Consider the following 18408-nt stretch of genomic DNA (forward strand, 5'->3'; position numbering starts at 1 on the left):
CTGAACTTGTGCTGTGCAAGTGCCTCGACATCTGGTATTCATTGTCCGAAGGAACCGTTGGAATGTTTTATTGTCACGTACCTCCATTGGTATTTCTTTTAATGAGGGTCATACTATAACTCCGCACCTTTGTTAGGCGAAGCGCCCGTCCCGTTGACCGCGGCTACGTTCGGCGACTGATGGTCGCCTTGAGCCCGAGTTTATTATCACAAATCGCAAACAAGTACGATTGGGCAGAATGACGGCCAATTGTTTAATTACGACTGTAAACTTTAATTACGATTTTACGAATTTTCCCGAAGTTCCAGAGAGAAGGCTCCGGTGTCTTTTCATCTCCGGTGTCCTTTATATATATATTACCGGTGTCCTTTATATATATATTATAATATATATAAATATATATATTATATAATATTTATTTTTATAATATATTCATATATTATAATTACTTATATATATATATTATTATATAATATATTTATACATTATATTATATTATATTATATTATATTATATTATATCATATCATATTATACTATATATTATATTATATTATATTATATTATATTATATTATATTATATTATATTATATTATATTATATTATTTATATTATATTATATTATATTATATTATATTATTATATTATATATATTATATTATATTATATTATATTATATTATATTATATTATATTATATTTATTATATTATATTATATTATATTATATCATATCATATTATACCTATATTTAATTATATTATATTATATTATATTATATATATTATATTATATTATATTATATTTATATTATATTATATTATATTATATTATATTATATTATATTATATTATATTATATTATATATTATATTATATATTATATTATATTATATATTTAATACATTATATATATATTATATATATATATTTTATAATATAATACATTATAATATATATATTATATATATATAATATATATATTTATATGTCGGAGATGAAATGAAAACCGGAGCCTTCCCTTTGCAATTTTGGGAAAGTCTTCTAATGCTTTAGCCTAGATTTTATCATAGCTGTAATTAAGCAATTGTCATTTGTAATTGTTTGATATTTGTGAAAGCGAAAGTGGGTTCGAGGTGACAACTGGTCGCCGAACGTAGCCACGGTCACGGGATAAACGTTTTGCCTGATGAAGGTGTGGATCGGTTGTATTGTTCTCCCTAGAAATCACATAGAATTGTACTTTAGAGATGCTGATATAATGGGACACGTTGTATTTGGAATCAATCTCCAGACAGAAATTGCCTAGTATCGGCGTTTGGATCTTTCTCGATGTTTCCAAAGGGTATACAACAAACTTTTGACAGATATTGCCTAGCAACAACGATTAGAACCTTCTCGATGTCTCCAGCGAGAATATAACAAACAAATGCAGTCGTATAACGAAAAAGATTTTAATCAGATATTCATTCGTGTGATCGCCTTGGAAAGTGATACATCAAGTAATTTACCGAGTGATTCAGCAAACGTATTTTTGTGTTATAAAATTATTTAAAGTTATCCCGTTGACTGTGGATTCGTTTGAACCCCGGATCATTGTTAATAGCGTAAATTAAATTCATTATTTGTAAAATTTATCAATCGTTAATTTTCATTATTCATTAAATTTGTTATTCGTAAGATATATTATTCGTACCTCTTATTGTTCGATAAAACTTATTATTCTTTAATCTAATTAATAATTTAACTTATCATTTGTTAATTAATCATATCATTTATAAAATTCATTATTCATAATATTTTGTAAAATCTTGTTTATTCGTGTAAATATATTCTCTGTTTCGTAAAACAATGGCTAATTCAAATGAAGAAACATTACGCGACTTAAATCCTAATGATAACCCGACATATATATATTATAATATATATATTTATATATATTATAATATATATATATATATATATATATATATATATATATATATATATATATATAAAATCAAATAATATGTATTTGAATAATATCCATAATACATACTTGCATAATAAATAAAAATCTAAAATAAGTTTAGAATAAGAAACTTTTTTAATGCTAAATCCCAGTTTTATGAACATACGATTAGCTTCCTCAATATTTGAATGGTAACTGTTCGAGACAATTGGAAAGGTAAGGGTTTATGACACTGCTGAATGGGGTCTAAGATGGGTGTAGGGCTGAAAATTCTTGAAGGCTCAAAAGTGTCGTAAACCACTCGGTGAATGAAGCAAATCTTTATCCTTCCCCCTCCCCCCATTTTAAGCGATCGGGCAAATGGGGGAAATTAGTCGTCAATAACTATTATTTTCCATCTTACGAGAACCAATGGTTATGGAGTGGGGGAGTGAAGAAGGTCTTAAACGTCTAGAACGGCTCACAACCGAAGTTTGTTGATAACTCCGGTTGAGTGACAGTGCTACTAGTATGCTAAGAAGAAGCAGAGCCAGCTAGACACCACGTGCGAGAAGTCGAGAGTCAGATTAGAAGGAAGCACATTCTGGACCCAGAGATCAGTTGACAGAGTGATATCTATCGGTAATCAGTGTACTGGAAACTCAAGACGAGGCTCATCGCAGTAGCTAGGTGTGGAACCTGCAGTCGTTAACAAACAAACATCTTCGTGAACTTGGATTGCAGTGAGTCGAGTTTTGTATATTGCTTGTTTTGCGTTGAACGATGGATCCAGAAAGGGAGGAAGCTTTCAATACGCTGACAAATCAACGCAGTGTGTCTAGAGCATGCCTCTTGAGATTTAAATATTTCTGGAAAATGGATGGAAAGATGGCATCTCTCGAGACCATTAATGATTGGACAACTAGGTGCGCACGGCAGATTGACCGCTTTCTGTATATTCAGAAACAAATTCATTCCTTCCTCGTCGAGGGAAGTGAGGAGGAGAAAAATCACATTTTATTAACGGAAAATGTTGTAGCGTTTTATTGTGAATTGATTCAAGAGGCTCGCAGTTGTATAGATCATTATATGTTTCGAAAGGCCACTCGCGCTTAACAGCGCGAATCAGGCAATTAGAAATGAGTGCGTCTTCTGCAGTGTCCGCAGCCGCGGCTACTATAAATTTATGGTCCATTCTACTGTCTTTCACGCATCACTTGTTTGTACTTCCGCAATAACTTCGAATCGCTGATCAATCGAAACAAATGCTTGAGCATCATCGAACGATTTCACTATTTATATTTAAAGTCTGTAGTAAAGAGAGAATCTGCTGGCACGCTTGAAGCATTGGCAATGTCCGACGACAACTATAATGCCGCATGGAAACTTTAGTAGATTTGGAGGCGTTTCTTGAACGAACATACTAACAATAAGTGCGACCCTCAGAAAAACAATCGCGTCTTGTATTGTTAGCTAGCGCTGAGAGGCTCAAACGTCCATTGCGCACAGCCGACGATAAATTAGAGAATTCATACAGGGCACGGCGTTAAGACGTGTATAATTGTATAATCAAATTCTTATAACACCCGAGCAATGGTCATTGTAACATATTTTATGGAGGGATGATCCTTTGCAGTCGGTCGATGTTTACGAGTCCACAGACGCATTCTTAAAATCTTTTTAGTGGTTCATTGCACGCAGAGAAATTTAGAAATTATTCTATATAAATTAGAGAAATTTATTCCAACAACGGTGGAAATTTTATTGGATGCTATTCGCATCGCTACTCCAGAGCATTTTTGCCTCGGCACTATAGTGGTGGTGAAGGAGGATTGCCTTCCTCCTTTACGTTGGAGGTTCGACCGTATCACCGAGATTGCATCAAGACAAGGATGGCGTTACCAAAATCATCTCAATAAGGACAGTTAATGAGGTTGTCAAACGGCCGATGGCGAATATCTGCATCTTACCAATGAACAACGAAGATCTAATACCGCGGGCCGGATTCAGAGAAACTAAATAATATCCTATGTATTTAAACACATACACGGGTATACACGTAGAGTAATTTATTATATAACCATTGTAATTAATTACATTGCCAATTCATACAATTGAACATAATCTTTAACCATTGTATATCCGTGGCCACTGTGTTCGCGTAGTTCAATAGAATCTATAGTTATGGTATAGTCATGGTAAAATTGCATTGTTTAGCTGCGATGTGTTATGGTGCAAGGATCATGATCCGATTACGATAGGACGAAATTTTTGTCTCACTCGGAAGGTTGTGACAATCAGGAAACATCTTGACAATTTCTTTAAATAAATATTAAATTAATCAATTTTTACACGATAGACGTATATCTGCTTTTTACTTTGTACGCTACACGTTGTTTTGATAAGAATAAATTGCGGATTCCTACTTGATGCGCGTCCATCAAATTTTGTGCTTTCCACAGGGTACATTAACCCCGAAACTGTCCATACGACCATCGTCGTGAAGAGGTTGTAGAGCTGCGGTGAATGGAGAAACCCTTAAAAGGTCAAAAGTTCGTTCTCTTTGCGTGCACGCTGCGTGACATCCTCGAGGGTCGCCAGTGCTCCTGTCGCCTGGCAACGCTGCTTATTCGACCAATGGGCGAAGCATAGAGAACGAGAAAGAAAAGGGATAGGAAGTGGGTGGAAAAGAGAGGGGAAAATAGGAAGGAGAGCCCCTTCCTTTCCTTTTTCTTCCTCCGCCCTCTTTTCCCGCTGCTGGTTTTATTTCTACGCACTACTTGACTCATCGCCAAGCGCTAGGCGCCACTTTAATTGGACCGAGCAATCGTCGAGTTTCCCTTCTTCCTTTGAAGGGTGCCAGCCTTGTATCCAAAAAACCACCCTTCTGTCTTTGAAACTGTCGTACTTGCTCCGTGCAAGACCCCTCTTTCCTCCTTTGCATTTGCTGCATCTTTTAGAAGATTCAGGAGCGCTCGAAAGAGAGAACTTTAATATTTGCTTTCGTTTCGAGATCGTTTGTGCACGTCCTTGGCTTTTTGCGCTCGATTTTATCGGAGTACCGACGTCGTTGGAAATCTCAAAAGTTCAACGAAATATTGATTTTAAAACGTTGGCAAAACTTTTCTTCGAAGATACAAACCTAGGGAACCAAGCGAATAAGAATCGAAAAATACCTTCTAGTTTGCACGCGTTTCCTCGCCAGCTTCGATTATCGCCACGTAATTATCGCGCTCTGATTACACTCGCTCGTCCATTAATTGTACGCAAATTATGCAGCATGCTTGAACCTAAATTTGTGACTCGAAATTGCACGTACGCGACAGCCGATAATGATGATGAAAGATAATTCGAAGGTACAGAGTATCCAATAATTTCGCTCGGAAACGTAATTGTGGCTGGTGATTTCTAAAATAGAAACGACAAGGGAGTGCTCTTAAAATTCTACGAGCAATTAGAATTCCAAGAACAATGTAGTAAATATAGAATTTGTGGCGGCACTCGACAACAAAATATCCGCCACTCGACACTAACTAATAGCAAAATACTGACATTCGCGGACGACACAGCTGTACTAGTCAGGCACACTAATCCTGTAACAGCAGTTACATTACTACAAGAACATATCACAAAAATAGAAAAGTTTTTTTTTTTTTTTTAAATAAGAATCAAACGTACGATTTCACGATATTATTTTTTATTTAGTTGTTTACATTTACAATTTGTCCGATTTGGACATTTGGTAGAATTTTTTGGCTGAAAAATAGAAAAGTGGCTACAAGTTAAACAAATTAAAGCAAACCCCAATAAATGTAACCATATTACATTCACACATTCTGAACGGCACTCACATAATACAAACAAGGCAAGTCAACCTAGGACTCCACATAGATACACAACTCACATGGAAACAGCATATCAAATCAATAATAGACAAAATACAGATAGCAAGGAGACAAATGCATTGGCTAACGATCATAAAATCAATCTGGACGGACGGAATATCACTATGGGGAACAGCAGCAATGAGTCATATAAGCAAAATAGAGACAATGCAAGCTAAAATTCTTAGCACAATAGTAAACGCCACATGGTACGTTAGAAACGAGGATATTCGGAAAGACCTGGGAATACCAACGGTCAAGGAGGAGATTAGCAGATGTGCAAGAAGGTACAGAGAAAGAATAGCAACGTACCCGAATCGGCTGGCAGTGGAAACGATCAACACATCAAGCATAGAAAGAAGACTAAAAAGGAAACACCCAACAGATCTCATAAAGGATATAACCTAACAAACACGAAGATAGTACCCCGCTGGGGGTAGCCACCCACATGATAATCAAACAGCCAAAAAATTCTACCAAATGTCCAAATCAGACAAATTGTGAATGTAAACAACTAAATGAAAAAAAAAGATCTCGACACTAACTTCTACCGGGCGTTACGAAAGTTCGGGACCCGGGTTCGAATCCCGGCGCCCGTAGTCCGATTTTTCTTCCATGGCACATAAATAAGAAGAAAGCAGCAGTATCTTATAGCGACGTCTACATCTTCAGCCAGCAGCTACAAGTATCACGGACAACAACTACATCTCAAATTGATTATAATTTATCTCGTATCATTTCTAGATCTTAGAGAAGACGTTGAGGATAAATAATGTAATTGAAGTTGAAGTTAATGGTAACGTAAGACAAGAATGACTACGGTATAACTGCGGTAGCGATTGTTTTTTAAATGGAACTCATATTCAAATGGAGCAAGGAAAAATAGGAAATAAAAGTTAAGCTTAAGGGGGGGGGGGGGTAAAGTTTAAAAATTTTTTTGCATTTTTTAATTTTTTAATTGAATGCATAACATCTTAAGAATATTGTGTCAAAATTTCAAGTCGATTGGAGCAAAATTGACGAAGTTACGAGTATTTTTATACATGTCGGATTTTATTACCTACCCGACCCGAGCGTGCTTTTGCTACCTGGCAGACGTTTTACCTAATCGTAAGACGTAATACCTAATCTTACCCCCAGATCTATTTATAGTACTTAACGACTCCTTATACCTGTACTGTATATTTTGTCAATGTAGAGTATAAAATTTAGTGTAGGAGTAAATATTCTATCGAGCAGACGTACACGTGCGTTCCTATTTTCGCATCATTTTGGCTCCATTTTCATTAAGTTTTGTGTTAAATTATTTCTAAAATGCCTAAACAAGTTACAAGATCTGATAGACAATCAACTGGTTCGAGATTATATCGACCTAGAAAAATTGTACCTCCGCATAAACGTAAATACGAAGGCACTTCAACAAGTAGCGCGTCAGCTAAAAAAATAAAAGTGACCGTTGAAGATCAAGTTACGAAGGACTTTTCAACAATTGCTACGCTAGTGAAGCGTGTGAAATGTGATGGAAAAGTAAATTTTCATTCGACTAAGAAAGAAGGCCTTGGATTTAACATCAAAGTGTCATGCGAATGTCGTCAACAGATTACAAATGTTCCGTCTAGTGTAAGAATAAACTCTGGTACTTTCGATGTTAATTATCGGTTTGTTTTCGCGATGAGGATATTAGATCTTGGAATAGTTGGCTGTGAAAAGTTCTGCGGCTTGATGGATTTGTCTAGTAGGTTTTATCAAAACCGACGTACAATGATTACGCGAAAGAAATGTGCTCGACTGTAAGAGAAATAGCGAATCGATTTTTTTAATCTGCTATAAAAGAAGAAAAAGTAGCAACAACCGAAGAGCTATCATGGATGATAGCAACATCCTTTATGGACCTGGCATTGATGATTCAGTGTGAGGTAAGTCGATAAAATTCCCTTATGAACGTTTTATACCAGATTTTTTAGTGTTCAAAACTTTAAAGCGTTTTCCCCACAACTCACGTTTTCAAAGTCGGTGTCCCCAATTACTTCAAAACCACTGCACCGATCCTTTTGAAATTTTGAACACTATCTCTGTACATAATTTACGAGGTAACGCTGTAGAATTTTTTCAAATTTGTTAATTATTTTTATTTTACAATAACAAATTAGCCGCAAATTTTCGTAAAGTCGGCTAATTTATCCCTTCAAAGTGTTCCAAAAAAGTGAAAAATTGAAATTTCGAAAAACCCTTCCAGCGTTACCTGTGGAAAACTGTTACCTAACGAATGGACTTTGATTTTTTGATTTCAGATGATCCAGCACCAAGTTCTGAAGGGCACCGCAATATACTTTTTTCCGAGACACATCCGAATAATTGCTGCCATTGCCGTATTTTTTAATATTTCTCCGTGAAAATTGTATACAATATTCTTCGAATGTCATACTTTAATGTACTATTGGTTTTAAAAAAGAGATTTTTAACTGTGTCGTCACAAAAAATTCACAAAAACATGCCTTTTTTTGTACGAATTAACCTTACTCCCCCCCCCCCCCTTAATGATTCTATGACAACCAAAAATACAAAATTATCAAAATACAAATAGGCAATAAAAATATCCACATTAGATAACGTAAAAGATTATGAGTTGCAGTAGGAAACATGAATTATCCCATTTTCAGTATTGCGTCATATGCGCAGCAAACGGAGATTAATGTTTCGACAATACCAGAAGTGAATATTTTTTACTCTGTTTCAATAGTTTACAATGTTCATCTCGAAGAAGAATTAAGGTAATATGAAGCAATTACTGTTTTTGTTTTTCATCATTTTTCTGTCACTTAATTAGCATGTAAATTTCTTATTATGAACAATACTTTTTATGAACAATAATTTGTTTATCTTGAGTGAATTTGCTCACTGTGATCGTAATTCTTGATTTTAATTGAATTATTTCTTATAAGATACTTTTATGTTTCTTGTAATGTTGTAATGTTGTAATCTTGTAATGATGTTCTTGTAATTGATAATGTTAATTTAAAATTACTTTACGTTTTCCTCATATTTTCACTTCTTTATCCTATATCAGTATTTTGAAGAGTAAGCTATTAATTTCTCTCTAGATTTCAAAATCGTATTATACGCACGTGTCACGTAGGAGACACAAGAAATTACGAAAATGATAGATCACCGGTAATCTCCTCGCGTCGCAGTTCGAACGTTTCACGAATAAAGTGAAGAAATTGAACTTTGTATATGGTAATAGAATTTATTAAGCGAATCCAACAGAGTGACGGTTCAAAGTGTTACAACGGAAGGAGGTGTTGAGCGCTAATATGGGAGGGTTTTTATACTGAGGTTTTAGTCCCTCCGGAGAGGCTATCGTCGGGTGTATATCAGAGGCGGCTATTCCGTTGCTGTCTGGTTATTGTTTCGATAGCTGTGGCATGCAGGATGTTTCGTCTACCCTATTACTGCTTGTCAGCGTAACACACGCTTTCGTTAGACGTCCGCGATCGCGGTTACGTACGCCTTCTTCCGAGTATTTGCAAACACTGCTTGCGTCATTTATATTAAATTTCTCTAGTATACTTTCAATATACCTGCTTTGATGAATGAATATCGCACCTTCTTCTAATCTACTAATTTTAACTCTAAGAAAACTCTTTACTTCTTTTGTACTTGTAATTTTGAACCCTCTATTCAAATCATTGAAAAGTTTATCGATTAGAAATTCAAATACTGTTACTGCTACCATTTCATCATCTACGTATATAATCAGGAAGATTAATTTGTTATTTTCTGTACAGATATAAAAACAAGGATCTGTGCTACTCTGATAAAATCTTAAATTTGAAATGGATTTTTTCAAACGCTCCGTCCTACATCTCGGAGACTGCTTTAAACTATATAGGCTTTTTATCAACTTACAAACGTGATTCGTACTATCATCAAAACCCTCCGGTTGTTTCATATAGATGTCTTCTTTCGGATTTCCATATAAGAATACGGTTTTAACGTCAAACTGTCTAAGGTGTAAATTATTTTCGCAGCAATACTGAATATTGTAACCCAAGCGACATTTATATTCAAGGGCACAATAATATTACCTTTTTTTTTATTTTTTACTTCACTAAATTTTATCTTCTTCGCTTTTCTTGAAGATTGTTTTATGGACGCTAATTGGTTAAAAGTGCACTTTTCTTCTTTGTCTTGATCCTTTATGAGAAAAAAAATTTTATTTTCTTGAAAAAATTCTTTGCGCACATACACGCATACATACACATATAAATTCCGTTCTCTCTGGTATATACAACTAGAAAATGCAGCCAAAAAATTCTACCAAATCGGACAAATTGTGAATGTAAACAACTAAATAAAAAAAAAAAAACTAGAAAATACATAACACAGCTACTTATATGTGTCGGAGACGGAAGGACGCCGGGGCCCCTCTGGAACTTCAGGATAACCTCCTAACATTGTAATCTAGAGTCTACTATAGCCGTAATGAAACAATCGCAGTCATCCAAGCCGATACCGGTAACCGTCCGGGATTAGTGACGGTGAGCTTTGGCTCGGGGCGACAACCTGTCGCCCAACGTAGCCGCGGTCAACGGGACGGGCGCTCCGTCTAACAAAGGTGCGGAGCGGTGTTATGACCCTCATTAAAGGAACTACCCATAAAAGTATCGGACAGTAAAATATGCTAACGGTTCCTTAGGACAAGTAATACCTGAGGTTGAGACACGTACACAGCACAAGTCCCGGTAGCCCGAGGACCCGCTATAAAACCTGGGTTTTTCGGCAATTAAGATGTTTTGCAAACGGACAGGCAGCTTCTGTCCCAAATTGACCAATCGACAGCGACGTCGATCCGAGGATCTTGGGTACTTAAACACCCCACCAGAGTTTATCTCGGTGGCGTCGTTGGGACGAAGAGGCATTCCTGACTGAGACCTCATCGAGGAAGGGAATAGTGCCTTACGATCAGTACGCGTTTGAGTTAGAGCAAGCATATCCATCCTTCCGTTGACCGTGGATTCGTTATCGAACCTAAGACCACTATCACTAGTGTCGCGAGGGCCTAATCGCCGCTGTTGATTGTCGAATCGGTAGTGTTCATACCCGTTGTATCAGGCCGTATCTTCGTTATAACACGACCCTGGCCAACTCCAAGGGAGGTCTAGCAAATGCCCACAACTCTATTACTGACGCTTCTCTGACATATGCATACAAGTAACCGATTTTACAGGAAATATACAGGAGGTGACCGGTGATATTTCACGCTTACGTTCCTTTTAGGGCTTAAGTGAACATGACGCCTGGTTCTATACTCGTTGGAAGGTGTCTTTTCAATTCATTACTGAATTGATATATTTTAGATAGAATAATAAACTCAATCTACAAAAGTACTAGAGAAACTGTGATCATTACAAAATTATAAACAAATTTATAAGAGTTGAAATATGCACTTAGAAATTGATAGAAACCCGTAGTAAATAAAAAAAAGAAATCGTACGTTCTATTTTCTCTTTTCCATCAACGTGAATTTAAGGCAACTAACTAAAAGTATTATTACTAGTGCTAGGGTCAGCATTATCCTAAAAAAAGTATGAATTCGGCACGTAGGCATAAGATAAACGAACATCTAGAAGGGCTGGTTCTTGATCGAGGCTTCAGTCTTTCGGTAACAGTCTAATCGCACACTTGTAATCCTATTATAGAATAAAGGTATCTCGAACTCTGGTTCAAGAACCCAACATTTTTTTATTATTATCTTCCCATTATTTTTACGTGACACGCAAAGCGTAACGATAAACAAACTCCGGGCAAAACAATGTTGCCGCTACGTGCAACCGTCAACCGAGGTTGAATTTAGAATTTCCGGTACTCCCCCGAGTATAAATAAACGAACACGATCGTTAAGACAGTTAGTATCGCACATTCTTATAGCGAATTAATATCGAACGAACGTAAGCATTACCTTGTATACACATATCGAGCAACACTAAGCGAACGACGACTAACTCTGTACTGCAAATAATTTTAAATACATTTGACTACACTAAGTATCAACTCGTCTAGTCATTAATCAACAACACGTTTAATCGTCCTCCACATACATGTTGTATAAGCTCTACTATGTGTATATTTATTTATGTTTCCCATAGTACAGACGTATTCCTTATTTTATTGTAGCTGTGTAATTTCAGTAGTCTTGCATAAAGGACATCTGTTTTGTTGCAATTGTATCAGCTATTAATTGTAATACTCGAAGTGTTTGTATCTAATCGTCATGCATCTGTGATGGCAGTCGACCACGGAACTTTCCAACAGCTTCGCGACACAAAGCGCTATACCTTCAAAGCGTAAGGCCGATGTGCCTAATGTACCATCGATATCCCTACAGTTCTTTCGCCGAATATTCGGAAGAATGCATACGCGGCAACCGTCGCGGATATCTAATAAACGCGTGCGTAGTGGGGATATCGAGGGGCAACAAAGAAAAGAATCCATTTGGTTTAGAATCAAAGATTCATTCTGCGAATCAAAGATTCGAGCTGCGGAGTGCGAAAGGTTAAGCGTCATAGCGAAGCAAACACAATTAGAGATACGTGATTATTGACTCTTGATAGTTAATCGTTAATCGTTCATCGTTAATCGTTAATTGTTGTTGACAGTTAATCGTTAATCGTTAATTGTTGATCATTAATTGTTGATCATAAATTGTTGACTGTTGATTGTTAATAGTTTAATTAACTTTTTTGTTGAACATCAAGAGTATTTCTTGTGGGCACCTTCACCCACTATCCACCTCACATCGTTATTCTACATATCGAAGGCAAGATTGATATCGAGTTCGAAAGACAGACCGCAGAAGTCTGGTCTCTGCTATTACCACGAGACCTTTCGAAACCGCGCAAGGAAGTGCCGGGCCCCTTGCAACTGGACCCAGTGAAACGGTACCAGCCGTCCGTAAACGCGGCATGTGGCGATGGCTTTAGTATCCCGTTGCATTTTCGTGACGGACAAGGCACCAAGGATCTCTTTCCTCGTGAACACCGGTGTCAATATAAATGTATACCCGTGCAACAAACTACGCGGATCCGCGAACAATGATACGTACGAGCTGTTCGCGACGAATCGAGTGGTCGAAGCAAACCGAAAACGCCTTTCGCGAGTCGAAACGCGTCCTCTCTGACGCCACGATGTTAGCGCATCCGGTATCGGCAACAGCGCGTGAACGACAAATGGCAGCCGCTAGGATTCGTTACAAAATCTTTGTCTCCCGCGCGATTAATTCTGTATTTAGAATAATTTTAAATATATTTGACAATATCAAGTATCAACTCGTCACGTCATTATTTAAGTCATCCACCACAAATCCAAAAACAGAATAAGGAAAACAGAGAAAAGAACAAACAGAAAACTAAATTGCTAACATGTTTTTCTATAATAATATTTTAACATCCATATTGTAATACGCAATGTGAAAATGAAAAAATTGGAAGCAACCGAACTACGAATGAAACTGAATCACTTCGCTGCTTGTAAAGATAACTTTTAGTGTTATAAACATAAGTCAAGTAGCAAATAGCATAAATTGAATTTACCCAAACTCTTCTTGAAATCTGACAAAATGATTCTTCATTTTGTCAAAAAAATCTTTACGTATTTTCCATTCCCATTCGTCGCTTTTTTCAGTGGCGTGTTTATCGCTACGTCGAAACTCCGTCGGGTAGCAGTTAATTTCATTCAAAGTAGAAAACTATTCAGAAACGTGTATACGTTACACAGCAACAAACCTGTCGCCCTGTTATTACCTCGTTTTCAACAGTTCAAATTTCAGGGACGACCGATTACTTAGTCTCGACCCAGTACGTCATATATACTCGCCAAAAGTATTGCAAATGAAAATTGTAACCAGACGTGCTGTTAGTAACCGCCATTTTTCGCGAAACTTCATTTTCTTTTGGCGCAAATTTAAACAAAACCCAAAACACCGTGGCGTTTTGCAACTGTCTTTAATCCTTTAAGATAAAAAAGATTGACGCAAAGTTTTGACGGGATGAAATTTTACGATATATTCAGGTGAAACGATGCGAAATTAGAGCGAAGCTTATAATGGGAATATAGTTTGCTTGTCTGTTGTCATAAAATGAGATATGCAGAATATATTAAAAAATATAGTATATGTAATACGAAACTTTGTATTATTCATGTTATTATGGACAAAATATCACAATATGTTCATATATTTAAATCTCATCCGAAAAAGATTATTGTATGTAGAACACAGTTTAACTGTATTTTGAATTTTTGCTTATCAGATCACAATTGATAAGTTGATATTAGGATGATTATCCTCATTTGAAACAATTTTGTGACTGTTACTTGTCAATATACTTTACATCTTATGTACATTTTAAATATGATACGCAAAATTGAAGTTGCAAGGAACATTAATAAGAATTCAATATTTCAATAACGCCTTTCATGATTATAATTAAATATTTTTCAAAATGTCGCATCAGTGTTATATCTAGCACTCCCCCCTCCCCTCAACACACACACAAAAGTTTACCAATTTATAATGTAAGTACTAGTAGATTGACAAGTTACGATTTACAGATTATATATGACGTGTCATCAATAAAGGTGGCAAAATACTTTGCTCCACCCAAAGATGTTTGTCTTATAGGGCCACATACATTAGAATGTATCAGTTCTAATTTTTCCAACATCTTTAATTCAGATCTCTTTGGCATCGAGGTTGCTGCCTACATATTTCGCAAGTATTCATTTTACTCAATCTTATGTTAGGTAGACCATTTACCATATTTTTATTTATTAATCTCCAAAGATCAGATTCATTTAAGTGTCCATATCGATAGTACCAATCCATAAGTGTATTTCTGTTTTCATATACCATACCAATATATTTGGATTTTGTATCTACAATATATAAATCCCTTTTACGAATAGCAGTAATAACGACTTCATCCTTCTTTCCAAATATTGTAGCCATTCTATTTGTAAATACAATCCTTTTTCCATTTGCGGTAACTTTTGATACTGAGATCAAATTTGCCTTTAATTCTGGTACGTATAATGCGTTTTCCAATCTAAATTTCTCAAGTTTGTTTTTTATATAACTAAATAATATTGCAGTACCTTTACCTTTGACTTCAGCTAATTTGTCATTCGCTAATTTTACTTTTTGATTTCTGACTGGCTCTATGGATTCAAAACAGTTTATGTCACATCACATATGTGTAGGAATGTTATATTATAAATTAACAGAAAAAACAGTATGATAAACACAATATCGTTGCACTCTCACAGAATCGAATATAATATCGCATTTCACGAATTCGCTTCTCACTAATTCTACGTCACAGCAACACGATGAACTTCTCTCGACCACGATTAATTCAACTCTGACAGCATTTACCACGCTCATTTTTCCCTTAACAAACCTTGGTAACGCTCACAACACTCCTTGACAACATTAACATATCTTGACAACGTTTATAAACAATCAGCCACGTCCTTCCCTGACGTTACACCATCCCACATATGTAACGTAGCACCGCTGTCAATGTACCATTCCATCGGTGGTTCCATGTTTATATTCAATGAAACATCAGTAATAATACTATTATCCTGATTATCTTCATCCTGAATATTGGAAGCACGCAAGCATTGTTCAGTTTTGGGTATTTCAGGAACTTGTGCTAGTTGAGCTTTGTGATCATCGTTTTTCTTCTTCAAACACTGATTTGCCTTATGTCCACGTTTGTGACAATAAAAACATTCAATGTGTTTTACTTTATTAGCTTTTAATAAATCTATTTTTATTAGAAAAATTTCTATTTTTATCATACCTTTTGTGTTTCTTTGAATCTTCCACTTGTAGAGCTTCTTAGTGATATATATATACAACTAGAAAATGCAGCCAAAAAATTCTACCAAATCGGACAAATTGTGAATGTAAACAACTAAATAAAAAAAAAACTAGAAAATACATAACACAGCTACTTATATGTGTCGGAGACGGAAGGACGCCGTTTGTGACAATAAAAACATTCAATGTGTTTTACTTTATTAGCTTTTAATAAATCTATTTTTATTAGAAAAATTTCTATTTTTATCATACCTTTTGTGTTTATTTGAATCTTCCACTTGTAGAGCTTCTTAGTGATCATTCACAATATTTGAATTATGACGAGAATTAGCTTGTTCTAATAATTTTATCTTAAGCGCATCTGGAGTAGGTAATTGGTCCCGCGATTCGATTGCACATCTAAAATTTTCGTATGTATTCGGGACGCTATATAATAATAGAATTGACAATAAATCATCAGCGATTGGAATATCCATTTCTTTTAATTTATCCACGTGGCTGAAAAAATTATTTAAGTGATCGGACATATTTTCACTACCGGACATTTTCGTGAATAATAATTGCTTCAAAAGCGTACCTTTTCTTGCGGGTTCTTTGGATTCGTAAACCTCCTTTAATTTATTCCACATTTCATGTGAAATTTTGCAATGCTTCACATGACATAGCTCACTCGAACTTATGGTAAGAATAATATCGGCTCTGGCTTTATCATCCCTTTTATTCCATAAAGAGGCTTCATCCGCTGCTTCCGGTTTAATTATTGAACCATTTGCATATCCCCACAAGTCATCTTTAATGAGTATTGCTTCCATTTGCAATTTCCATGTGTCGTAATTTTCTTTATTTAGTTTTTCAATACTTAAACTCGCCCCGCTCGACATTTTTTTTTTCTTTTGATAACTGTATTATCACGTAAAAAATTATTGTATACTCGATAAAGCGTCCTTATGATATTCAACACTGAATCATCGATCACGCACCCCCTTTTTTTTTTTTTTTTTTTAGGTTATCTTCTGCGCTCCTCAATATTATTACTATTAATAATATTTTCAATAAAAATAATAACTAATTATTGCACCTGGGCCCATAACCTGTTGTTATTTCTATACTTAGAGGTAGGATCAGAATAGTTATTTTATTGAATGGATAAATCTATCACACCGTTCTGAGCCGAAAAAAAACCTTTATTGCACGCGCTTACAAAAACTAGGGATAAGAACAAAAAAGCATCTTAAGCCTATCGATTAATTCTATCGATTGTAACTAGGATCATTCTCTAGTTACTATTTTTTATAACTAACGCATCTGCATATGGATGGCGAGCACGAACTCACGTTGTCATTTTCAACAAATATAAATAATACGCATTTAATATATAATATATAATATACAATTATATATGTCGGAGAAGAGTCAGGAACAGGGTTGTGGGCGTTTGATAGATCTCCCTTGGAGTTGGCCATCGTTGTGTTAGAACGAAGATACGGCCTGATACTACGAGTATGAACACTACCGATTCGACAATCAACAGCGGCGATTAGGCACTCACGACACTAGTGATAATGGTCTTAGGTTCGATAATGAATCCACGGTCAACGGGATAATAGATATACTTGCTCACAAAATCTAACTCAAACGTGTAATACTCACTGATCGTAAGGCGCTACTCCCTTCGTCGATGAGATCTCCAGAAAGAATGAATCTTCGTCCCAATGATGCCACAGAGGAAAACTATGATGGGGTGTGTCCAAAGACACGCGATCATCGGATTCGTCGAGTATAGCCCTCCTTCCGAAAGTAAGGGAAATTGACGTCGCTGTCGATTGTTCGATTTGGGACAAAAGCTGCCTGTCCGTTTGAAAATCCTAATTACCAAAAACCCTAGGTTTTATAGTGGGTCCTCAGGCTAACTGAACTTGTGCTGTGCAAGTGCCTCGACATCTGGTATTCATTGTCCGAAGGAACCGTTGGAATGTTTTATTGTCACGTACCTCCATTGGTATTTCTTTTAATGAGGGTCATACTATAACTCCGCACCTTTGTTAGGCGAAGCGCCCGTCCCGTTGACCGCGGCTACGTTCGGCGACTGATGGTCGCCTTGAGCCCGAGTTTATTATCACAAATCGCAAACAAGTACGATTGGGCAGAATGACGGCCAATTGTTTAATTACGACTGTAAACTTTAATTACGATTTTACGAATTTTCCCGAAGTTCCAGAGAGAAGGCTCCGGTGTCTTTTCATCTCCGGTGTCCTTTATATATATATTATAATATATATAAATATATATATTATATATATATATATTTTATAATATATTACATATATATAATATATTACATTATATATATATATTTATTTATATATATATTTATACATTATATTATATTATATTATATTATATTATATTATATCATATCATATTATACTATATATTATATTATATTATATTATATTATATTATATTATATTATATTATATTTATATTATATTATTTATATTATATTATATTATTATTATATTATATTATATTATATTATATTATATTATATTATATTTATATTATATTATATTATATTATATTATTATTTATATTATATTATATTTATATTATATTATATTATATTATATTATATCATCATCATATTATACTATATATTATATTATATTATATTATATCTATATTATATTATATTTATATTATATTATATT

General features: G+C 35.1%; 2 long non-coding RNA genes across 3 annotated transcripts; both read right to left on the bottom strand.

Annotated features, from left to right (window-relative positions):
* Positions 1-249: 249 nt before the first annotated feature.
* On the bottom strand, positions 250-11291 carry LOC126878020 (uncharacterized). The gene is made up of 3 exons (XR_007695532.1): positions 10523-11291; positions 9598-10420; positions 250-263 (listed from the first exon to the last, which is right to left on the bottom strand). It is a non-coding gene; the product is annotated as an uncharacterized LOC126878020 (long non-coding RNA).
* A 2675-nt stretch (positions 11292-13966) lies between these two features.
* On the bottom strand, positions 13967-17503 carry LOC126878019 (uncharacterized). Of its 2 annotated transcripts, none has more exons than XR_007695531.1 (2): positions 15950-17503; positions 13967-15576 (listed from the first exon to the last, which is right to left on the bottom strand). It is a non-coding gene; the product is annotated as an uncharacterized LOC126878019 (long non-coding RNA). The 2 variants fall into 2 exon arrangements; XR_007695530.1 differs by having other exon boundaries at positions 13967-15677.
* Positions 17504-18408: the final 905 nt, after the last annotated feature.

This window comes from Bombus huntii, unplaced genomic scaffold (genome assembly GCF_024542735.1).
Source record: "Bombus huntii isolate Logan2020A unplaced genomic scaffold, iyBomHunt1.1 ctg00000330.1, whole genome shotgun sequence".
Taxonomy (NCBI): domain Eukaryota; kingdom Metazoa; phylum Arthropoda; class Insecta; order Hymenoptera; family Apidae; genus Bombus; species Bombus huntii.